Source organism: Erythrolamprus reginae, chromosome 1 (assembly GCF_031021105.1).
Source record: "Erythrolamprus reginae isolate rEryReg1 chromosome 1, rEryReg1.hap1, whole genome shotgun sequence".
NCBI classification, from domain to species: Eukaryota; Metazoa; Chordata; class Lepidosauria; order Squamata; family Dipsadidae; genus Erythrolamprus; species Erythrolamprus reginae.
The window spans coordinates 240,624,240-240,649,487 of NC_091950.1; the positions used below are offsets into that span (position 1 = coordinate 240,624,240).

The window sequence follows — 25,248 nt, forward strand, 5'->3', positions numbered from 1 at the left end:
TGTTTCTGTGCCTCTGTGTAAGTGTATTCTTAGTGTGGTTAATGGTTTGTCAGTGTAAAAATTACACTGAACTAAACTGAGTCACTTCACAGGACATTTTTTTACTAGCGATTAGTGAGATTCTAACAGAGTAAGTTTTACATTTTTATTAATTTATTTTCTAGAACATGCTGTAAAGCTAAATCTTCAATGTTGGCAATAATGGTCCATATTCTCATTTTTTTAAAAAAATTGCATCTAACTGTCTAATAAAGATGGCTGAAAGATTCTTCACATGCAAATAATTGAGTGAATACTTCATTGTAATGGGTTATGTCATTCCTGTATTTGATGTAACACTGTGGGGTGTGTGTGTGTGTTGCAATTCAAATTGTGGCTAGTGAGTCTAAGATCCCTCTGTACTTACGATGAGACCTCTGAAATCCTGAATGAGCCATCCTCTTTAAGCTGTTTCATTCACAATAAATCTTCATTGCTGCAATGGAGGGAAGTTGGGGAGATGAATCTTTCTTGGGCATGCCCCAAACTCACTAGTAGGGTATGAATGCAGATGAAAACAAGACAATGAAAGCAGCATTTTGACATCATGGTACTACATCTCAATTCCATGACTTACTTGGTATTGATAACAAGTTGCAATAAACTGAAACTATGTGCTTTCTTTTTAGTGATTTATTAAGAAGGGCTTATTCAATTTTCCTATTCCTTATTCAGCTTCAGTGACAAGTGGTCATCGAGTGGGCTGTGAGCTATAGGGCTCCCCATATCCAATCTTTTGCCATCTTTAACTCCAGTTGGGATAACACTCTTCCAATCAGAGCTGGGGCATAACCTGGAGGTTTTCCTGGACTCATAACCTTTGACTGAAGATGAGAGGGAGGCAAACATGACCAGGAAATCCTGTGCACTGTTTTCTGTGCCATTGTGTGCCACTTCCTAGTCTGAAGGCATTGCTCATGGCCACTGTCAGGCCAATGCCATCATGTGGAGTTAGAAAGTTCGGCCTGCCACAGCATAAGAGGGGTTGGGAGGGGTAGTGAGTAGTCAGTGGGAAAATTACTAGACACAACCAAAGATTCCTTTCCCTGAGCGAAGGTCACCGTTTGTTCTGCCTCAACTGAAGAGAAGAGGAAGTTGATAAACCCCTGCACATGGACTGGCTCTCGTGATGAACCTGTGGGTGTGGGGGATGTAAGATGAACCTTAACCTAGGTGGGATTCTGGGAATTATTCAGAATTGGAATGCCTATGGCATAACCAATATGGTTCTGTTAATAAATTGAGCTCTGATTGAGATAATTGGACTGGGACTTGATTTATTTCTCAGGTGCTATTTGGAACGCTGACATTTACTATAATACACTGTACAGGGGACTGCCTTTGAAGACCATTCAGGGACTGTAGATGGTTCAGAGTTTTGGTTATTTAATTATTATTCCAATAAATATGGGCATCCAAGGTCATAATTCCAGACTGCTAGTGGTAAAAGCACGAAAAAGACAAAACAGTACTTGTAAAATTAGATCCAGAGTAAAAATAGACCTATCAGTCACAATTAACACAGCCAGGGTTCTTTCTGGTAGATTGGAAGTCCACAAGTTTGTTTAATAATAAATAAATAGACCAAAACAGGGTGGTGCAGAATCTTAGTTGGACCTGGGACTGCACTCTTCTGGACAGGGAACTCTGATGTCATTCCTGAGATCTATTGGAGCCACTCTGCAGGTGAGGAATCAGAGACCTAGTTGTTTTTGGATGTATGTATGTATGTATGTATGTATGTATGTATGTATGTATGTACCGTATTTTTCGCTCCATAAGACGCAGGTTTTTTCCTCCCAAAGTAGGATGAAAAATCAGCCTCGTCTTATGGAGCGAAGATGCAGGCAGGGAGGGGGGGGGGAGGCTGCGAATTCGGAAGCGCCATCCCGCCGGCTGGCTGGCTAGCTGCTGCCTGGCCCACCGTTCCCCGTAAGCTACGCCCGTGAGCAGGCGTGCACCCCCAAATACACCCGAGCGCCCTTTTCCACGGGCGCGTGCTCCCCATCCCCCTGCCAGCCCGCGGGGAGGTGGGCGGGGGCGGGGAGGTGTGGCAATAGGAGTAAAGGGAGCCGCGGCCGCCCCTGCCTCCCCACGGTGCCTCCGGCCAAATGCGCCCCTGGCTTCTCCACGCTGCCCTATTGCCCGCCCGATCCGCCTCCTCTGCCACCTCCTGCGTTGGGGCGCGATCTGCCTCCTCTCCTCCGCTGCCTCCTCCTGCCTTGGGGCGCAATCTGCCCCCTCTCCAACGTCGCTGCCTTCTGCCTTGGGGCGCGATTCGCCCCCTCTCCTCCTCCGCCGCCGCCTTCTGCCTTGGGGCGCGATTCGCCCCCTCTCCTCCTCCGCCGCCCCCTGCCTTGGGTGAGCAATCCGGGAGTCTGGGACAGGGTGGCTTTACGCCATGAAGAGAAAACGGCCGACTTTTCCCTGCTGTCGGAGCCGTTTCCTCTTCATGGCGCAAAGCCACACAGTCCCGGACTCCGGGATTGCTCGCCCAAGGCAGGAAGCGGCGGAGGAGGAGAGGGGGCGGATCGTGCCCCAAGGCAGAAGGCGGCGGCGGCGGAGGAGAGGGGGCGAATCGCGCCCCAAGGCAGAAGGCAGCCATCTGCCCAGACAGAAAGGAAACAAGAGAGAGAAAGTGAGAAGAAGAGAGAGAAAGAGGGGGAGAGAGAGAGAAAGAGAGAGGGGGAGAGAGAGAAAGAGAGGGAGAGGGAGAAAGAGAGTGGGAGAGGGGGGAGAGAGGGGGAGAGGGGGGAGAGATAGCAAGAGAGAGAGAAAGAGAGAGGGAAAGGGGGAGAGAGGGGGGAGAGAGAGAGGGAGGGAGAGAGAGGAGATAAAGAAAGAGGAGAGAGAGAAAGGAAGAGAAAGAAAGAAAGAGGGATAGAAAGAGAGAGAGAGAGTGAGAGATGCTCAGTGAGCCTTTCTTTGAAGTTGCCTTTCTTTCTTTCCTTCTTTCTTTTTCTCTCTTGCTCTCTTGCTCTTTCATTCTTTTTTCTTTCTCTTGCTTTCTTTCTCTCCTTCCTTCCCTCATTCCATTTCTTTCATTCCCCCTCTCTATTTTTATTTCTCTTTCATTTTCTTTCTCTCTTTCTTGCTCTTTTTCTTTCTCTCTTTTACCTTCCCTTCCTCTATTTCTTCTTTTCTTTCTCCTTCCTACCTTCTTCCCTCCCTCCCTTCAGTCCTTCCTCTCTTACTCTCCCCTTTCATAAGTTTCCTTGCTTCCTTCCTCTGTTCCTGTCCCTTCCCCCTTTCTTTCTTTCTTTCCTTCCTTCCTTCCTTTCCTCCCTCCATTTCTTGCTTTCCTTTTCCTTCCTCCCTTCCCTCCCTCACTCCCTTCTTTTACTCCTTCCTCTCCCCTTTTTGGCTCAAAATATTTTTTTTCTATTTTCCTCCTCTAAAATCTAGGTGCGTCTTATCAGCAGGTGCGTCTTATAGAGCGAAAAATACGGTATGTATGTATGTATGTATGCATCAGAGGTGGGTTCCTAGCAGTGTGGTCCGGTGCATTACTCCGGTAATGGCCCGCCAATTGCACAATTTTGGTGCGATGGCTACAGTACTGTATTTGCTGCACCGTGTGCACCACCATCTTTTTTCCATAATTTTCAGCATTTTTTTTTGGCTCCCTGAGCATGTGCAGAAGGAAAATTGTCCCTCTGCACATGCGCAGAAGGAAAATCTTGCTAGGCTGTTGCAATGTGCACGCAGCGCACTGGTAGGAAAAGGTAAGAGGAACCTGCCCCTGGTATGTATGTACCATATTTTTCAGGCTATAAGAGGTACCGGTGTATAAGACACACTAAGATTTCAAAGAGGTAAGTAAGAAAAAAAAATTTGTCCTCCCTGGACCCTAGGAGCACTCTGCAAACTTCCCCAATCCTTTGTGTGTCCCATTTTTTTCACAAAAACAGGGAGCACTCCCTCAGGAGCACTCTGCAGGCCTCCCAAACCCTCTGCACATCCTGTTTTTTGCCCCTTTTTGTGAAAAATGGGGCATGCAGAGTGCTCCTGGGGGCTGGGGGAAGGTTAAAAACCCTGTTTTTGCAAATAAAATGCCACATTTTGGCCAGTTTTTCACAAAAATTGTGTTTTTGCCTTCCACCAGCCCCAGGAGCATTTCACAAGCCTCCCAAACCCTGTGCACACCCCATTTTTGCAAAAAAGGGGCCCATTTTTTGCAAAAATGGGACATGGGGGCAGGGCATCAGGAAGCCAAAAATGGCTGTATTAGGTATATAAGAAGCAATGACATTTCCACCCTCTTTTTTGGACAGGGCAGTGAAAGGTGTATCTTATACTCCAAAAATATGTTCTGTATTTATGTATGTATGTATATATGTATGTGTACATATATAAGTGTGTGTGTGAGAGAGAGAGTGCGTGTATGAATATACTGTGTATATACAACAATAGCAATAGCACTTAGACTTATATATAGCTTCACAGTGCTTTACAGTCCTCTCTAAGTGAATCCCAGTGGACGATAAGGTCCCACAGAGTTGGCCTTCTCTGGGTCCCATCAACTAAACAATGTCGTCTGGTGGGTCCCAGGGGAAGAGCCTTCTCTGTGGCGGCCCCAGCTCTCTGGAATCAGCTCCCGCCAGAGATCAAAACTGCCCCCACCCTCCTTGTCTTTCGTAATTTGCTTAAGGCCCAGCTATAACACCAGGCGTGCGGGAATTGAGACATCTCCCCCAGGCTTACAGAGTTTTATGTATGGTATGCTTGTTTTTTATGGTTTTTTAAATGACGTGTTTTTAGATGCTTTCTTTTAATTATTAGATTTGTTACACTGTATATTGTTTTTATAATTGTTGTGAGCTGCCCCAAGTCTGCGGTGAGGGGCGGCATACAATCTAATTCATAATAATAATAATAATAATAATAATAATAATAATAATAATAATAATAATAATAATTTTTTAAAAAACCCACAGATGATCGACTGGAACTTGTGCCAGAACTACCATTTACCAGTGGCAAAGAACTGGTGAGATCATAAGCCCAAAAAAGTGGTCGAAAATGAGCAAGCAAAACTACTGTGGGACTTCCAACTTCAGACTGACCAAATTCTGAAGCATAACACACCAGACATACTGATTGTGGAGAAAAAGAAAGTATGGATCATTGACATCGCAATCCCAGGGGACAGGAGAATTGAGGAGAAGCAGCTAGAGAAATTAATGAAATATGAAGATCTAAAAATCGAGCTGCAACGACTCTGGCATAAGCCAGTGAAAGTGGTCCCAGTGGTACTTTGCACACTGGGCGCAGTGCCAAAGGATCTCAGCGGACATTTGAAAACCATCGGAATTGACAAAATCTCCATCTGTCAATTGCAAAAGGCCGCTTTACTGGGATCGGCAAACATAATTCGCCGCTACAACAGGCAGTCCTATTTGCTTGGGAAGCGCCCGACTGGTGATGAAATACAAAATCCAGCATAGTGATCTCATTTGCTGTGTTGCATTGACATAATAATAATAATAATAATAATAATAATAATAATAATAATAATAATAATAATAACAACAACAACAACAAAACAACAACAAAACAATAAATTATTATTATTATTATTATTATTATTATTATTATTATTATTATTATTATTATTATTATTTATAGAGTCAGCACATTGCCCCGAACTATCTGGATCCTCATCTTACCAACCTCAGAAGGATAGAAAGCTTCAATCTTCAGCCGATCAGGATTAAACTGCTGGCAGTCGGCAGAATTGGCCTGCAGTACTCCATTCTAACCACTGCACCACTATGGCTGTGTGTGAGAGAGAGAGAAAGGGGGGAGGGAGAGAGAGGGGAGAGAGAGGGAGAGAGAAAGAAAGAAAGAAAGAAAGAAAGAAAGAATTATTAGTACCAGTAATATCATCATAGAACATATTTGAAAGGATCTGAATTGTCCCACTTTGAGTCATAACCACATACACCCCATAGTAGTTCAATTTCTCAGCTTCAGCCTTTGGCAAGAATGAGAGGAGAGACAGTGATGAAGCAATCTTCATAACAACAATAGCTCAGTCTTCAAATGGGAGATGGCATGTCAGATATCCTGCATTCTGGACCTTCTTTTCTTTTGCTTCATAGGGGATGAAAATGTAATATTAATGCCTGCTGCAAAGAAGTGGATTAATGAAAAGATGGGAAGAAAAGCACAAAGTACTATCTTGTTACCAATCAACAGATCTGAAGGGCTTGAGCTGATGCCAGAATAAAGGGCCCATGCAAACTTGGCTGTCAAAGCGTGCATTTGAAATAAAGCCTCAGTGAAGAGTAGCAGAGACAGTCGCCAATCTCACTCTGAGTAATGTCTGACTTCTATTCAGTAGCAGCCCACGAAGAGAGTGGCAGACAAAGACATACCCACTGAAAAACATCGCTCTGATAAAATCCTTGTACTCATGGCAAAAATCTTATAATTGCTGACTGATGAGGTTTGCCTCAAAAGCATGTGGGGAAGACATGGCATTTCCACCCCACCCCCAAAGGCGGCAGAAATGTGTGAACGAGAAAACATAGAGGATAATGACCAACTGATGAGGATTTGCTTTGAAGGTTTCGTTCTAATCATAATCTTGCTGCTGTGGTTTGGGTTCTGGAGCCTTATTTGGTTTCCCCCCCACTCAGCTCCGCAGTATTTAATCTAGGATCAAGCCATGAATCTTTGGCACAGAATCCTTCTCGGCCTCAGGTTCTGCCAATATTCCTTGATGGGGAGTGAAATTTGTTCACACATTTGAGATGAGTAGGGCTGATGATGTCAGTATGAATCTTCTAGGGTGCTGTCCAAAAGACAGGCAGATGAAGTGAGTCAGATTATGGGGTTTCTCGTGTTTACACCGACTTTTTTGTCGGAGTTGGAAGAAATATACTAAAATCTGCCACTTTGTACAAAAAGTGCATTGCAATAAGTTGAGTCTCTCTTAAAGCTCCCTGCTATCCCAGCAAAATTGTCAGTGGGTTTCAGACAATTGTTCTGCAAGCTCATTCATGTTTGGGGCCTGTAGGTTATTACTGTTCCCATCATCTATAATCTATGTGAAGATCTCAAATAGCTGGTTCAATTTTTTCCCCCCAGAGAAAGAGATTCTAAAGGAAGAGAAAGAAAAGAAGAGAAAAAGAGAATTATAAATAATAAAAATAATAGTGTGCATTAAATGCACATTTCTGGTATTTCATGAGTGTCAATTTATGAATTTATGACTGAAGCAACAGATAAGGCCGAACAGAGACACATTTCAATAATGTACAGAGCTTGACTGGAGATTTTCATACCAGGTAAAGCTTCACATTAGCGTTTTCTTGAGGAATGGACAGATCTTCTCCTAACTGAGAAGGTAATGGGATTTCAGGCAATGAAGAGGTTGGCTTTTCCCAAAAGGGTACATAGATACAGATGAAACTCGAAAAATTGGAATATTGTGCAGAAGTTCATTTATTTCAGTACTGCAACTTAAAAAGTGAAATCTAATATATGAGCGAGACTCATTACATGAAAGGCAAGATAGTTCAAGCCGTGATTTGTCATAATTGTGATGATTATAGGATACAGCTCCTGAAAACCCCAAATTCACCATCTCAGAAAATTAGAATATTACATGTGATCCATAAAACAAGGATTGTGCATAGAACAATATCGGACCTCTGAAAAGTATAAGCATGCATAAGTACTTGGTTTGGGACCTTTTGTAGCAATTACTGCCCTAGGGCGGTGTGACATGGAAGCTATCAGACTGTGGCACTCTTGAGGTATTATGGAAGACCAGGATACTTCAATAGCGGCCTTCAGCTCTTCTGCATTGTCCAGTCTCATGTCTCTCATCTTTCTCTTGGCAATGCTCCATAGATTCTCTAAGGGGTTCAGGTCAGGCAAGTTTGCTGGCCAATCAAGCACAGTAATCCCATGGTCATTGAACCAGGTTTTAGTGCTTTTGGCAGAGTGGTCAGGTACCATGTCCTGCTGGAAAATTGAAGTCAGCATCCCCATAAAGCTTGGCTGTGGAATGAAGCATGAATTGCTCCAAAATATCCTGGTAGATGGATGTGTTGACCCTAGGCTTAATGAAGTACAGTGGACCAACACCAGTAGATGACATGGTTCCCCAAATCAACATAGACTACGGAAACTTCACCCTAGATTTCAAGCATCTTGCTTTGTATGCCTCTCCATTCTTCCTCCATACTATGGGTCCTTGGTTTCCAAATGAGATGCAAAAGTTTCCAGATATGCATGCTTATACTTTTCAGAGGTCCAGTATTGTTCTATTTACAATCCTTGTTTTATTGACCGCATGTAATATTCTAATTTTCTTACATGGTGGATTTAGGGTTTTCATGAGCTGTACCGCATAGTCATCACAATTATGACAAATCAAAGCTTGAACTATCTTGCCTTACATGTAATGAGTCAGACTCTCATACATTTCACCTTTTCAATTGCATTACTGAAATAAATGAACTTTAGCACAATATTCTAATTTTTTGAGTTTCACCTGTATTCAGATGAAATGGACAGGAAGTTCGGGATCAGGGGAATCTAGCTAGGCATTTCTTTTCTTCAATTACACACAATTAATAATACAAACCAGATTTTCCAAGAATTAAGATGCTCCAAAGTGGATTTGGTATCCAAACCGTGTATACTAATTGACCGATAGCAACATTAAGAAGGGATGCTAATGATTGTGGACTTTCAAAATAATACAAATGAACAGGATAATGTCCTCTGTACAGAATGCTTTGTACTAGTGATTTGTGAACAAAGATCCTAAACTAATGGTCAATTTCTCCATTTGCTTTAAGGAATATCTATCAAAACATCGTTTCATCTGGACCTGTATGTGTAGTTATTGCTCTGGCTTGAATTGAGAAAAGTGATTGATTGAGAAAAATGGGGATATAATGCTTTATATTTCTGCAAGGCAAGCAGAGAAGTATGAACTTCAGTGAAGTGGCTGTCCAGGGCTTAAGCATTAATGGTGCAAAAATCCAGAGCAATTAAGCTAAAATTAATTATAGCTATTAATACGCATATAGGTAGTAAAAGTCAGTTTGATTAGTTTAAATCCACTTAAAATAAATCATGCATCACCCGTTTCAGCCCCCCCCCCCGCCAAATAATATTGCATCAATTAGAACTTCAGTTGTATTAATACCAGCTCATGGTATCTGGAAACAGAATAGAGGGCAAATCTGAGGAATAAATTATGTCAAAAACTATGTGTTGAAGGCTGGAAAGAAGAGTCCTAGCTGGCATTCTGCTGGTCGTCTGCACTGCGAAGGTATCTGGCAAAAAGAGAAAGCCTTTTTTGTGATGGTGCCACTATACAGCAATGGCTCAAGCAGGTAGGTTTAAAGGCACCATGGAAGCACTATGGATAAAAGAGAGGATCTGGAATGGAGCATGATTCTAATTCAGTATAAGGGGAATCTGCTCAGCATATACAATTTCCAGCAGAGGTGAGCTAAATCGGACTGCTCTTCCCTGCCACAATTCTGCCCATCTATTTTCCTTGTTAACCCTAATCTCTAGAGTAAATCCTATATCAGTTCTCCATTTCTGTCTGTTCATGTCTATCTGTCAGTCTGTCTGTCTGTCTGTCTGTCTGTCTGTCTGTCTGTCTGTCTCTCTCTCTCTCATACACACACACACACAGAGGGGCTTTTTTCCTCTTTCCTAAGACCTATTTGAATATCTTGTGTCTCCAACAGCAAGAACTTTCAGCCACAATTTCTGACAACTGTAGCCCCTGTTCCTATGGAGGGTAGTGTTGGGTGAACTGAACCTGCAAAGTTCGGGTTCGTGCTGAACTTTGCGCGATTTGGTATACCGAACCTGAACCCAAATTTTTGCAAAAGTTCGGCAAAAGTTCAGGTTCGGGAGAGCGCCAGGAAGTGCTGCCGCCCAGCTGTCACCTTCCAAAACAGCCGGGGTGCCTTCGGCACTCTCCCGAACCCGAACCCGAACTTTTGCTGAACTTCTGGGTTTGGCATTCAGGAGACTGCTGAGAAGCGCCCCGGCTGTTTCTGAAGGTGACAGCTGGGCGGCAGCGTGTCCCAGAACAGCCAGGGAGCTGTTGGCCAGTCGGGAGGTGAAAAAAGAGGTGGGGAATCCCACGAGGAGATTCCAGGGGTGAAGCTTTGACGTCACTGAGATGTCTTTCCTGGCCAGATGAAACAGGGACTCCAGGAAGGACGTCTCAGTGACGTCAAAGCTCCGCCCCTGGAATACCCTCGTGGGATTCCCCACCTCCTTTTGAATTGCCGCCCAGCTGTCACTTTCAGAAACAGCGGGGCACTTCTCGGCGGTCTCCCGAACGCCGAACCCAGAAGTTCAGCAAAAGTTCGGGTTCGGGTTCGGGAGAGCTCTGGGAAGTGCCCCGACTGTTCCGGAAGGTGACAGCTGGGCAGCAGCACTTCCCAGAACAGCCGGGGAGCTGTCGGCCAGTCAGGAGGTGAAAAAAGAGGTGGGGAATCCCACGAGGAGATTCCAGGGGCAGAGCTTTGACGTCACTGAGATGTCCTTCCTGGCCAGCTGAAACAGGGACTCCAGGAAGGACGTCTCAGTGACGTCAAAGCTCTGGCCCTGGAATACCCTTGTGGGATTCCCCACCTCCTTTTGCATCACCGCCCAGCTGTCACCTTCAGAAACAGCGGGGCACTTCTCGGCGGTCTCCCGAACGCCGAACCCAGAAGTTCAGCAAAAGTTCGGGTTTGGGTTCGGGAGAGCTCTGGGAAGTGCCCTGACTGTTCCGGAAGGTGACAGCTGGGCGGCGGCACTTCCTGGTGCTTTCCCGAGTGCTGAATTCAAAAGTTCGGCAAAAGTTCGGGTTTGGGTTCGGGTGCCAGACCCAAACTTTTTTAAAAATTTGGGTCCCGAACCCGAACTTCATTGGGTTCGCCCAACACTAATGGAGGGTATCAGCCTAAGGATACTACTCTGTATCCCAGGACACCCAGTGGATGCCTCAAGTTTTGTTTTGCTGTTGCTCCAGTGTGAGAAGCCAATCCTGAAAACTGAACCTCTGCTGTATCCTGATCATTGTCAATCTTTGACATTAAGCTTTAAGGATCACACAAGGCAGTGTGCTTGTGTCTACAATATGCCTAACAATTTAGCTGATCTTTCAGTTGTGTCTTGATCTGGCTACCTCTCTCAACAGCTGCCCTGTTATACCTGGCTTATTGCCAAGATGCCTTCTTCATTGCTCTACTAATTCCAGACCTTTCTGAGAGACTTGTCACAAGTCAGTGCTTTGTGTTAGCTGAATTCTTCCCTACCAACCTTCCTCCTTTCTGTCTGCTACTCATCGGCCTACAATCTGCTTTTCAGAGGAGACATGAAGCTGCGGAGAGGGGCGGCATACAAATCTAAATAAATGAAATGAAATAAATGAAATGAAAATGCCTGCCTGGATGTCAGACACTGATCACTGTGATCCTTACAGACGCTGCCTGCCTTAATAGAAAAAAACTGGCCAAGGGTGTTGTTATATACAATGCAATATACAATATATGTATATAAAATATACTGCTCAAAAAAATAAAGGGAACACTCAAATAACATACCCTAGAACTGAATGAATGAAATATTCTCACTGAATACTTTGTTCTGTACAAAGTTGAATGTGCACAACAGCATTTGAAATTAATTGTCAATCAGTGTTGCTTCCTAAGTGGACAATTTGATTTCACAGAAGTTTGGTTTACTTGGAGTTATATTGTGTTGTTTAAGAGTTCCCTTTATTTTTTTGAGCAGTGTACATTGATGCATTATATGCAATTAACAGAGTGCAAGAAGGGAAAATACATTACAAAAGCAGACGTAACATCACCTCCACAGTAACATTAAATGAAAAAAAAAGTTAGAATTTAGTTCTCTCAAATCCCATTCTTCACAAGCGTGCTAAATGGCTAATTTAATTTCATGACTTAGTGAAATTGCTAGCTTTTTAGGTATCCACATCTGGTTGGACAATCTGAATATATCAGATCCATATTCCTGGTTTTAATGCTCTTTGCTTCTTAAAAAGTCAGTTGCAGAGAAGAAAGCATAGTTAAGCTGGTTTTGTGCTCAATAACATAAATACTGATTGCCAAGAAAAGACGTGATTTGTCCCATTAAGCATACTTCTATACAAGATCAATATGTAAACTCCTTGGGAGTTTCAAGGCCTTGGCATCTTTCAGTTCTTCAAAGATGAAGATCACCAATTAATTGGAAAAATCCTTCCAGTGATGAAATCCCCCCCCCTTTTTTTTGCTACCTATTCTGTGGGTGTGACTTGGTGGGCATGGCAGGGGAAGGATACTGCAAACTCTCCATTCCAACCCCACTCTGGGGCCAGCCAGAAGTGATATTTGCTGGTTTCTTCAACTAGTCAAAATTTCCACTAATGGTTCCCGAAAACCTGTCAGAACCAGATGGATTTCACCCTTGAGTCCTTCTGACAATGGAACACGATCAATCTTTTTAGTCTGTAAGTTCCATTTGCCTTTACTGATTTATTAAATTTATACAGAAATTTACAGAAAATGATTCTGGGTGGTGTTCAAGAATTAAATAAAACAACATGGAAACAACCCTTGGTAAAATATAAAACAGTCATATTAAAATATACAAATCACCATGCACAAGGCAGAATAAATTAACCACAGTGATGAAGCCATCTTATTCTAAGATGGCTTCATCACTGTGGTTAATTTATTCTGCATTGCGCATGGTGGTTTGTCATCAAGCCTGGTTGTCTGCTGGGACACCCAGGCTTGATGACAAAGGCAGAGGCCTTGAGGGGCTTCCAGAACATTTGACTTCAGCAAGAACTTTCTGTGCATATGGAACTGTCCAGGACTAGAGAGGACAACAAATGGTCAATGATAAATCTGATGAAAATATAGATCAGCTGAATTCAAGATTGTTTTTGTTCCACATAGTTTACTTTCCTTCCATTGTCAGCAACAAGAAGGAAGGATTTAATAAGGAACATAAAATACAGACAACATAGCTGAATTTATCCCTTCTGCATGACTCCCAAAGGATATAAAATAATGATATTTTTCTCTTTTCTTCTCTCACAGGACTGTTCTACCAAAGCTTTAGATATATATAGCAGGCAAACCCAGGTATCAATATAACTTGATCTCCCTTTTATATGGGAGACACATTCCCAATACATCATTTTATATGGCAGAAATAATAGATTATGATAATAAAACAGAGGTAGAAAATGAGAAGGCTAGGCAAACATAAATGGGATGCATCAAAAGCCACATTTGGGGACAAGCAAATTTCAAGTTTCATTTTGTCATCCATGTTTGCTTAAGCATACTGAAAACCTAAGAAATTGTTTGACAAATTTTTTAGCAGTTTTTGGCTTCATGGAGAATTAACTGATCTGTGTGTGTGTGTGTGTGTGTGTGTGTGTGTGTGTGTGTGTGCAGTTCATTTATGATGAAGTTAAAGTAAACCAAATTAATTTTGTCATGCTTTAGGCCAGTGATGGCGAACCTATGGCACGTGTGTCATAGGTGGCACACGTAGCCATATCTGCCGGCACGCAAGATGTTGCCCTAGTAAATCTGCAGTGCTCATGTGTGCACCAGCCATCTGATTTTTGGCTTGCGCAGAGGCTCTGGGAAGGTGTTTTCAGCCTACAGAGGGCCTCCAGGGGGTCTGGGGAAGCCATTTTTGCCCTCCCCAGGCTCCAAGAAAGTCTAAAAATCCACCTTTGCCGCCAGGCATGGGGAAATTGATTCCCCCTCGGCCGCTCCATTTAGGTATGGTTTGTTTGGTTGTATGAGTGTTTTTAAGTCAAGGGTTTTTAACTGTTTTCCTGTTTTAATCACTGGATTTGTATTTTGTATTCTTGTTGTGAGCCGCTCTGAGTCTTCGAAGAGGGGCTGCAATCAAATCAAATCAAATCAAATCAAATCAGTAAGTAAATAAACAAACAAACAACCCACCCAAAGTTGAGAAAGATCGTCCATGCATGCACAGGAAGTGGGGCAGCATATGGGGGATCACGTGTTCATGCACAGGACAGCAGGGGGGCATTTAATTATGGGGTTGGGCCCTCATCCAGGCACAATAGTGTGCACACGCATGCTTTTGGCACTCAAGGAAAAAAAGGTTTGCCATCACAGCTTTAGGCTGTCTTGGATGAGAGCAGATGGAAAAATTAAATGGAAGGTGAAGCATTTTAAACAATTCACAAGAAGGTGGAAGAGGTACCTCTCCTCTCAGCCCCCGCCTGCTTATGATCCCTTTTGTTTAGATTTTTTGTCCCCTCACAAAACAAGCCACATTTCTGTTGTCCCTTGAGTCTGGCTGTCAGCAACACTGCAAATCAGTTATGCTGGGCTCCTTCTACTTCGCATAATAAGAGAGCTATACTGAAATGCATTTTAAAATACTGATGCATTATCTACCATGCTAATCTACATCAAGGAATCTTCAGACATCCCTTTCTCTACCCACCTCCTGTAGTGTTAAGATAGGAACTGTTTAATATTGTCCTAATTGGTGACTTGGTTGTCCCAAAGGTGCTTTTTCAAAAGGCAACTGGACTATCTTTGTTTGCTTGGGGTTTTTTGAAGATATTTCGCTTCTCATCCATGGAAGCTCCTCCTGAGCTGAAGAAGCTTCTTGGATGAGAAGTGAAATTTCTTCAAGGAAAAGCAAAGAAACTCCAGTTGCCTTTTGAATAAGCACCTTTGGGACAATCATGATTTGAATGACTGAGAATCTCCATGGACAGGAGGCTTAATTCTTACTCTCAAATGCAAAGAGGGTCAATACTTACCGGTACTTAACAGTACCATTGAAACCAATTGGATTTTCTTTTCTTTTTTTAAAAAAGGTTTTATTGTTTTTCTCCATGACACAGCCATACATATACAGTGGTACCTCTACTTACGAACTTAATTCATTCCGTGATCAGGTTCTTAAGTAGAAAATTTTGTAAGAAGAAGCATTTTTTCCCATAGGAATCAATGTAAAAGCAAATAATGCATACGATTGGGGAAACCACAGGGAGGGTGGAGGCCCTGTTTCCTCCCAGGAGATTCCTAGAGAGGCCCCATGGAGGCTTCTCCCCACCTTTTCCGGCCCTGTTTCCTTCCAGAGATTCCTAGAGAGGCCCCACGGAGGCTTTTCCCTGCCTTTTAAGGTTACAGATTCAGAGGCTTGGGATTGTAAGTGGAAAATGGTTGTTGAGAAGAGGCAAAAAAATCTTGAACACCCAGTTCTGATCTAGAAACGTTTGTAAGTAGAGGCGTTTGTAGGTAGAGGTCCCACTGTACCTTAATTCTTAACAAAATACACATAGTTATACATTTCTATTTAACAGTACATGGACCAATATCTTAATTTGCACCTTTTATACATTAATTAGCTGCCTGTTTCCGCTTTTATATCCTATCACTTCCCTCCCTCTCTTCCCTCTACCATCTTTCTCCTTCTCTCCCACTGTCTTCCTTCCTCTCCCCTTCTTCCCTTCCTTTTCTACTTCCTTTTCTCTCTCTTAACTTTTCCCTGAGTGTATCTATATTCACAATTCATCCTATAGTTAACAGATAGGTAACAAATGCCCCTTATCCTTTAATTATGGGTGTGTCTCTTAAATTTATTTTTTCCCCTTAATATCCATTATGCTTAATTCTTGTATTTTCTTGAGTATATCAACTACTAATTCAATGCTGCCTCCTCAACTGCCAATCAGATTTTCATGGGCTTAACTGCAGTTATACTGTACCACCAGAGAAGAATATATGATGGAAAGAGCATGAAAAATTCTCCCTTTCCTTTCTTCATTGCCTGTGATTAAATTCTTACTAAATAGTAAGAATAGCGCTTTGGATCAGTCCCTGGTGCTTTGGAACTGAATGTGATCTCAAAAGGCAATGAAGAAAACAATATACTGTAGATCTTAAAACAAGGCTGGAAAATAAGAAATGCTGAACATTTTATTTAATTATAAACATCCTTTGCCAACTGTTGTGCTGGGTAGGGCTTCTGATAGCTATCCTTCAGCAGTAAACGAAGGATCCAAGATCTCCATTTCTATTATTCTATCTACTAGAGCAGGGGTGTCAAACTCAATTTCATTGAGGGCCACATTATGACTGTTTTTGATCTCAGCAAGGGAGGGGGGCAGGTGGTATGTGGCCAGTGTGATGTCTCCTTGTGTTGAGGCTCCTGTGGTGGCCCAAGAGCTCTGCCAGTTAAAATGGGCTCCTGAGCTTCATTTCTAAAGATGGCCTCCTGCAGCTCTCTGCCAGCAAAAGTGGAGCTCAGGGAGGCTACACAGAAGCATCAGGGCCCAGTCCTTTGCTTTTCCAAAGTGGCCTTGCAAGCTATCTCTAATCACTCTGTAGGCCGGATTCAGCCCACAGGCATTGAGTTTGACACCCCTGTACTAGAGAATAGTAACCACATTAAAAATGAAAGCTAGAAAGCTAAAATTCAGTCGATTTGTTATGATAGTTTCATAATTTGTTGATGTAGCAGTTAACCTTGACCTAAGATAATTTGTCTGATTTTTTTAATTTTTCTCTACAAATTCCATTTATATATCAATACACACATACCTTAAAATACATCAAATATATAAATATACATACATTTTAAATCAGTCAATCATAAGTCAATGTCTTATTTTACACCAATTACAACTCCTGTTCATCTGTCTTTCTCTCCCACTCCTCTTTCTCTACTTCCATCTCCTCTTCCTACTTTCTTACTCCTTCTCTACTCCTCAACCTCTATTTCCATCTTTATTTCCTCCCTTCTTCTCTCTGCCTTCTACTTCCTTCCACTTCTCCTCTCCTTTCACTTTCTACTTCCTCTTCCTCCCTCTTTACTAGAGAATAGTAGATATTAACCATGTTAAAAACGGAAGCTAGAAAAAACATTGGCCCCCAAAAAATCAGTGGATTTGTTATGTTAGTTTCATAATTTGTTGATGTAGCAGTTAATCTTGGCCTAAGATAATTTGTGGGTAAAAGATTTGTGAATGAGGTGTTCCTCTGTATAAAGCAAATATCTATTAAGGAAATTGTCAAGCAAATAGCTAGGGCAGCACTCTGCTCTGTAGTGTTCTCTGTTATAGGAATTGCTTGCTATATAGATTAGATTAAGTCAAATTAGCTCCCATTCTACAGTTTAAGATCAGAGTCCTGTTAGCCACCTTAGTAAAAATCTGGTGTCACTATTATATTTGAGAAAAGTCAGATTATATACTGATCAAGCCCCTGTTCAGTTTCCTTCCTTTTCTCTTTTAGACATTACTTGGCCTTGGAGGCTCTTCTAATATTGGGTTAACTTTTTTTTTTACAGTTGTCTTTTAAAATGTGCAGGTGCCAATTTACTTAACAAAAATTTAGAAAATTTGCTTGCCCTTCCCCAACCTGACTGTTTGTACATGTTTTTGAACCACAACCCAAATAATCTCTGACCACTGGCTGAAATTGTTAGGGGTTACAAAGTTACTCTAATAAGCAAAGAAGGAAGGAAAATTTTCAGGTTACCAACAAGTCAGGAATCGGAGAATCAGGGAATGAGTTTAGCTTCTAACTCAGTGAAAAATCACTCCCACTTTTTCTGTTGAAGTGAATGGCCTTTGGGGAAAAAGGTAAATTTGCAGTTAGAATAACTTTCTGACAAATAAAAACTATGTGAATCAAGCTAAGCTGGTAAAAATATAATTTAACAGGATTTTACATGTTTATGCCATGAATCTCTTGTGCATCTTTAAAAAAAAAATTTGAGTATATATTTTGGGTCATTTTCTCCTTAATTGTAGACATGCAGAAAGGCCTCTTATGATGTCAATGTGTCAAGAACGGGATTTTTTTGTTTTGTGTGTTATTCATGGTGCATAAATTCCAGATTTATGTATAATCACTATGTGCTTCTTGGTCAATTCCCAGGGCATCGGCTATAATGAGAAAAGCCCAACTTCCAGTTTTCAACTAAATTTGAGACCAAAGTCAGGTTTTTATAAAATACTTCAGCCTAACTAATGACTACATTATATTATCAGGCTGGTTTGGAAAGAAAAAGGCCAAGAAGACAGTGTGGGAAAAATCAGGCTAAAAAAGGACAAGGGGAAAAATTTTGATCGTTCCCATAGCTCAACAGAGCATGTTGTTCGGGTAATTCATAGGCCAGTGCCTCTGAGGGATCCAATCACTCTTTGGCAAAATTAGATTCTGATTCATGCTTTCTTAACTCATGCAAATGCCAACAAAGGATGAGAACATTCCATGGGAACTTTACAGTACGGCCAGTCTCCTCCTTATCAGCTTTAAACTAGTGGCCAGACTTGAAGGTTGCTAGATAGAGAATTTAGTTCTCAACTGTGCACTTTAGATTCTAAATCCCCCTTTTAACCATCCACAGGCTAAGATTCAATCTGTATTTACTGTAGCCCAATATGTAGACATGTATGTGTGTGTGTGCACACAAGCTTGTGTGCATATGTACCATGTTTTCCCAAAAATAAGACACTGGCTTATTTTTTTAAAAACTTTGAAATAAGCTCTTGGCCTTATTGCCATGCACTCAAAAGCCCAATTGAGCTTATGTCTTATTTCGGGGAAAACAGGGTAACTTCCTTGATACACTTTTACTCAGAGATTGTTGGCTTGACTGACTCATTTTCATTTGTGAACCTGGTTCCTTTTTAAAAACTTCAATCAGGCTGCTTCCAACTTCTACCAATAAAAAGACACTCCATTGCAATTCTATCAGTCTCTCTTTATGAAATAAAGATGGTAAGGAAGAAAGATGGAAGGAAGCAGAGGGAAGTAAAGAGTTAACAAAATGACAAATGATGTTTTCTGGACTTCTCTCCTCTTCTCACAGAATAAGACTGGGCCATTGCACAATAAACGCCTTATGTAGAAGCATCCTCAAGAGGACTGCAAAGATAAGATATGCCACAAAATTTTATGTCTACTAAATTTTATGTCTTCGGGCAGGATTCCTGTCTAAAGATCCAGACAGGTTGCAATAAGGATCTTGCAATCCTACTTAGACTTTGCAGTCTTAAGTGAGAGAATTTCAGAAAAGAGGAAAATAGAAATCTCCATTTTCCTGGCGGGCTAAAAGAACGATATACAGTGATACCTCATCTTACAAATGCCTCATCATACAAACTTTTCGAGATACAAACCCGGGGTTTAAGAATTTTTTGCCCCACCTCCGGACTTCCGTTGCCAGCGAAGCACCTGTTTTTGCACTGCTGGGATTTCCCTGAGGCTCCCCTCCATGGGAAACCCCACCTCCGGACTTCTGTGTTTTTGTGATGTTACAGGGGAATCCCAGCAGCACAAAAACAGGCGCTTCATTGGCAATGGAAGTCCGGAGGTGGAGTTTCGAGGACTTCAGTGTTTTTGCGATGCTGCGATTTCACTGATGCTCCCTTCAGTGGGAAACCCCACCTCCAGACTTCCGTTACCAGCGAATCACTCGTTTTTGCAATGCTGGGATTCCCCTGCTGGGATTCCCCTGCAGCATTGCAAAAACACAGAAGTTGGAAGTTGGGTTTTCCCATGAAGGGGAGCCTCAGGGGATCCCAGCAGTGCAAAAACGGGCGCTTCGGCTGGCAAAAGGGGTGAATTTTGGGCTTGCACACATTAATCGCTTTCCCATTGATTCCTATGGGAAACATTTTTTCGTCTTACAAACTTTTCACCTTAAGAACCTCGTCCCGGAACCAATTAAGTTTGTAAGACAAGGTATCACTGTACTAGATATTTATAGTCTTAGGAAGAATAAGACAGCCATCTGAGATATTAGAGTAGGTTTGGACTACTATGAAAAGATAATAAATGGTTGGCTTAATATTCTTAATATTATCTTATTTTACTGCTTCTAATATGGAGATGTGCTTTGTTTTTGGTTTTTTAAATATTTTTATTGATTTTATAATATAAAACACACATACAACATATAACAAGTGCTCAGCGATTAGTGCCCGCCACCAGACAACATCCTCACCCCTCCACCAAAATGGGGGCATATTTTGTATATACCATTTTAACTCAAGAGCAATACATCTATTTACATATTATAAAGTGATTCCAATTTATTCCTTACAGCTTGGTCTCGAATTCTACTGACTATATATCCTCTTCTCTTGTCCCAGCGTCCATTCAGTTCCCACAGATCAGTTTCATTTGCCAAATTCATCCTCTTATCCATAATCTCAAACTGAATATGATCCCCCATATACCAATACCAGTTTTGTATTATCCCTTATATGGAGATGTGCTTTGGATAATTTCTGCTTCAGGTGCCAAATAAATTGGTTACTTTGGGCAGGTGAGGGACTAAGATTCCTCAGGCAGCAGAACATTTTTAACTGGTCCTCGTAACAACTAATGGAAATATTTTTAATCTGCAGCTCTGGAGATCTGCTGCTTTATGCCAAATAAGACATGAACAGCATCAATGAATAGTTAATCTGACTTTATGGAGGATACCTCCTCAAGCTAGAAAATTTGAATTTGGGGTGTGAGCCCTGAATATGAGCAGTGGGGAAGGGATTTGCAACATGAGAGACCAAAATTGTGTCATTTCCACCACTTTCCTTTGAATCATTTCTATTGCCCTCTCTTGCAAGCCTGAACAGAACAATTCCCCGCTCTTCAATTACCTCACACTCCTGCTTCTCAATTGATGTTTTCAGTGATTGCATATTCTGGAAAGTCTTGGTCCTTATTAGGTTTATTCTGTATTTTTTGTAATGATTTGCAACATTATAAGATGATAAATATCTAAAGTATCTTTAAAGGCCTCCTTATTTTACACTGTTAGGTATCTAAATCAACAGCTAATTCCACCCACAGAATTTTCTAATAAAAAAAGAAAGATCATAAATAAACTTGTTGATGTGCTACAAATTTATCACAGTGCCCAAAGAGCGGCAGGAAAGTTTTATGAAAATGATTTAAGATTTTTTCATCTTTTTAAACTAACAGGCAGCATGACTAGCTAATTCAATGCAGAAGGAAAAAAAGATTTTTGATGACTTTTACAGAAGTCTGGTGGATTATACTAAATATATTTCAGTACTTAATATGAAACTACTCCAGTTTCGGTCTATGAACATGCACCAATTAAAAAAATTAAAATGATTTTATATCGATCCATATACCCTGTCATGTTTTATCACTGAAGTCAGCAGGGGCTGTCAAAAATTTCATGCATCTTTGCTTTCAGAGATGATTTTTACTAGAATTGCCATCTTATATTTGCATATAGAAGCATTAGAAGTAGACCGAATTATGGGAGGTAAAAATATGAAGGAGAGTAGTATCACAGAGGATATAAATAAAACTGCACATTTTATCTTCTCTTTAAAAAATGCAAACCTAAATAAAATTGTGATTATTTCAATTTAAATTAAATGGGCCATTGAAACAGATTAATGTGAAGTGGCAAAGAACAATCCCAATTGAATCCCCTTACCATCATTTAGTCCAGGGGTCACCAACCTTGGAAACTTTAAGATTTGTGGACTTCAACTTCCAGATTCCTTAGCCAGCTTTTTTCCCCCCTCGCTCAAGGAAAAAAAACACAGACCAGTTGCGTTTTGAAAAAGCACACAAGGAAGGGAAAAAAGCACTGGCTGATGAATTCTGGGAGTTAAAGTCCACAAGTCTTAAAGTTGCCACGGTTGGAGACCCTTGGTCTAGTCGCCCTTGGAAAAGATTCAGTGCTGTTTTCATGAAGGACACAACCATGGGTGGGCTGCTGCCCGGATGTAGGGGAACGCAGTGGGAGCTCCACCCCAGAGCACCCAATTTGCACTGAAAGGTGTTGAAAGAAAATGCAGGGCGCCTGGTATATGCCACATCCACAGTGTGGTAGTAAAAATTTTGGTAGCCCTTCACTGGACACAACTGTTGAGTAAATGATGATTTCGCCATGTAGGCTGAAATGTTCAAGAATTATAAGTGCAAGAAACTCCCTTATTAATTTAACCCGGTTACCTTTTTTATTATTTCCAACCCAACAGAAATTTATAAATAAATTGTTTAAAGGGGTTGTCAATGAGGTCTGTCAGTCATCTGGATAACTTTCTGAAAACCATGGAATAAATCTGGTGCAGGAAAAGAAACTGGCCAAAGCTGGGGAAACGGACTGGAAAACGGACTGGAATCAGATTCCTTTGGGGGCAGTGTTTCAGCTTCAGAACTTTAATTAATAGAATCCCCCGGTCAGCCACAAGCAAGCAACCCATTCTAAACCTCCACCCAGGGATGGGTTGCTGCCCAGATGAGGGGGAATGCAGGGGGGCAGTGAAAATGGAGCTCCACCCCAAAGCACCCAATTTGCACTGAAAAATGTTGAAAGAAAGGGCATCCTGCATAAGCTATACCCACAGTGTGATAGTAAAAATTTTGGTAGCCCTTCACTGCCCCCACCCCTTAGTCCTAGTCACATGTCTCAGGGCAGAATGTATTCAACTAACCCCACACTTCTCACAGCAGAGTTACGTGTCAACTCACATAGATGTGAAGGCACGGTACACATGCATGTACACATGTACAGACTTAGCACATTTCTTCATTACAGAAAAGAAATTACAAACATCTCCTATGATCCCTGCTGATAAAAGAGATTGGAAAGCATTCCCGAAGTTCTTTTCTGCTTTGACTTTTACAATTTTTTCCAATATAAGTTTTAGAACAAAACAGATTAGAGAGAGAGAGAGAGAGAGAGAGAGAGAGAGAGAGAATTCTTAGAGGGATGTTATTGACCAAGCTGTGATCAACAAATTGATTTAATTTATATTTGTAGTTCTATCAAAAAATTTATTTATTTTATTTATTTATTAAATTTGTATGCTTCCCCTCCCCGTAGACTTGGGGAGGCTCACAGCAATAGTAGAACACAATGTAAAATACATATCTAATACAGTGGTACCTCGGTACCTGAACGCTTTGGTTCTCATACATTTCGGATACTGAACAAAATTGTCGGCAAAAATTTGCTTCGGTATCTGAACAAAAATTCGGATACCGAACAGCCACAGAAAATTTTGTTTATTATCCGAAATGCTACAAGATCTGAGGGGATGGGGTGAGATGAAATGGGAGTTGGAATCCGACACGCCTATCCTGGCCGCCCACTAAACAGCCTCCCAGTCTCTAGTCTAAGCACTCCAAGCAGTAGGAAGGGTGGGGGCAGCTGCAATACTGGCAGTTTCGGGGGGGCGCCTTTCCTCAGTGGTTCGTCTTGTTCCCTTTAAGCAGCTACACCAACTTTCTCCTTCCCAACGGTGGCGGCGGCTTTACTTCGAGCAGCAGCAGCGCCGGGAACGTCAGCGGCTTCCCTTTCTCATGTGACGTTCCCGGCGCTGCTGCTGCTCGAAGGAAAGCCGCCACTGCCGGGAAGGAGAAAGTTGGTGTAGCTGCTTAAAGGGAAGAAGACGAACCACTGAGGAAAGGAGCCCCCCCAAAAACTGCCGGTATTGCAGCTGTCCCCACCCTTACTACAGCTTGGAGTGCTTAGAGCTCAGATCTTTATCCCATAGGAAATAAAGGAAATAGGGGCTGGAAACCAATTAAACCCATTTCCATTATTTCCTATGGGATAAATTAATTTGGTACTCGACCAAATCGGTTCTTGATCACACTTCTGGAACGAATTGTGATCGAGAACCGAGGTACCACTGTATTTAAAAACTAAAAAACCCATAATTTAAAAAACATACACACAACATACCATACATAAATTATATAGGCCTGAGGAAGATGTCTCAATTCCCCCATGCCTGACGGCAGAGGTGGGTCTTAAGAAGTTTACGAAAGGCAAGGAGGGCCTTTCAAAAGGCAAATATTTATGATTGCCTCCTAACTCCCCCCCCCAACAAGCATGGAAATAACTAATATGAAAGGAAGTAGTGTATATTGCCAACTAATGAACCCCATCTCCAGACCTCCTGTACTGTTTTCACTCCCTGTTGCCACCTCCCTTTGGCTGAGCCAAAGCCTATGAGCCTAAAGTAAGATAATCAAGAGGGAGAGGCTGGCCCTTGTATCCCTACAATCTGCAAATGAGGTATGTAAGTCTGAGCAGGGCAGCGGAAAATCTTGTGTACAAAGCCACTGCTACATACTGAATGCCGCCCCGAGTCTACGGAGAGGGGCGGCATACAAATCTAATAATAATAATAATAATAATAATAATAATAATAATAATAATAATGTAGTCTGAGCACTCTTGATCGACATTAACCCAAGTGCTTTGCCCAACTATCTATTCATGATGCCCAAGAAACTGTTTATCTCAGGCGAAACAAATAATATTTGTCCTGTCCACTGTGCATAGTGCTAGCTATGCAGAAGCAAAAGCTTTGTTGAGGAAAGTGATACCATGATCCTGATCCTGATAAGCATCACACCTTGGATTTCTCCTCGTTTATTTTCATTTTGGTATATCTGCTTGCCAGCCAGGTTTATACCTGCGACAGGTGGCAGCACTTAACTGAGCTTGATTGTTCTTAAGAAAGATAGTTGGTGTCAGATCAGGACAGTCCTTAAATAAGAAAGACCATCTGGTGTAGCAAGTAAGGAAATAGACTAAGAACTGAGAGATTGTGAGTCCTGAGTTCTGATCCTCCCTGAGGCATGAAAGCTGGCTGGAAATTTTGCTTTCCAATGCTCTCTCCCAGCCCATCTTACTCACAGAGCTGTTGCAGGAAAAATAGGAAGTGGAAGTGATGAGTAGAACATCTTGAGATGTACAAAATAAAGGTGGGATGGGTGCCTTCGGCGCACTCCCAAAGTAACTGGAGCATCATTTGAACACCATCAAGCATTGACAAATTCACCACCAGTCAATTGCAAAAGGCAGCTTTAGAAGGAGCATCTTACATCCTGAGATGGTATCTCTAATACCATCAAACATCAACATCTGCTTATTCCACATCCTTGGCAAGAACTTGATAGGTGAATTAAAATACCTTCTCCAGTCTGAATATCTTGCTGACTGAATGACCTACCATAATAGCAATACCTAGGAAACCCCACACTGTGCACTAAGCTATAAAATCAAAAGGTGTTCCTTTAGAAGTCACACCTTTTGACTTTTGAGCTTATTATACAGGGGTTTCCTAGGTATTACACAGCACACTCCCCCTCACCACCAAAGAAAACTACATGAACTATTCAGTGTTGC

General features: G+C 41.8%; 1 long non-coding RNA gene across 1 annotated transcript; it reads right to left on the reverse strand.

The window, feature by feature from the left end:
- Nucleotides 1–412: 412 nt before the first annotated feature.
- On the reverse strand, nt 413–21,619 carry LOC139160390 (uncharacterized). The gene is made up of 3 exons (XR_011557932.1): nt 21,532–21,619; nt 5,709–5,817; nt 413–530 (listed from the first exon to the last, which is right to left on the reverse strand). It is a non-coding gene; the product is annotated as an uncharacterized lncRNA (long non-coding RNA).
- Between the last annotated feature and the right edge of the window lie 3,629 nt (nt 21,620–25,248).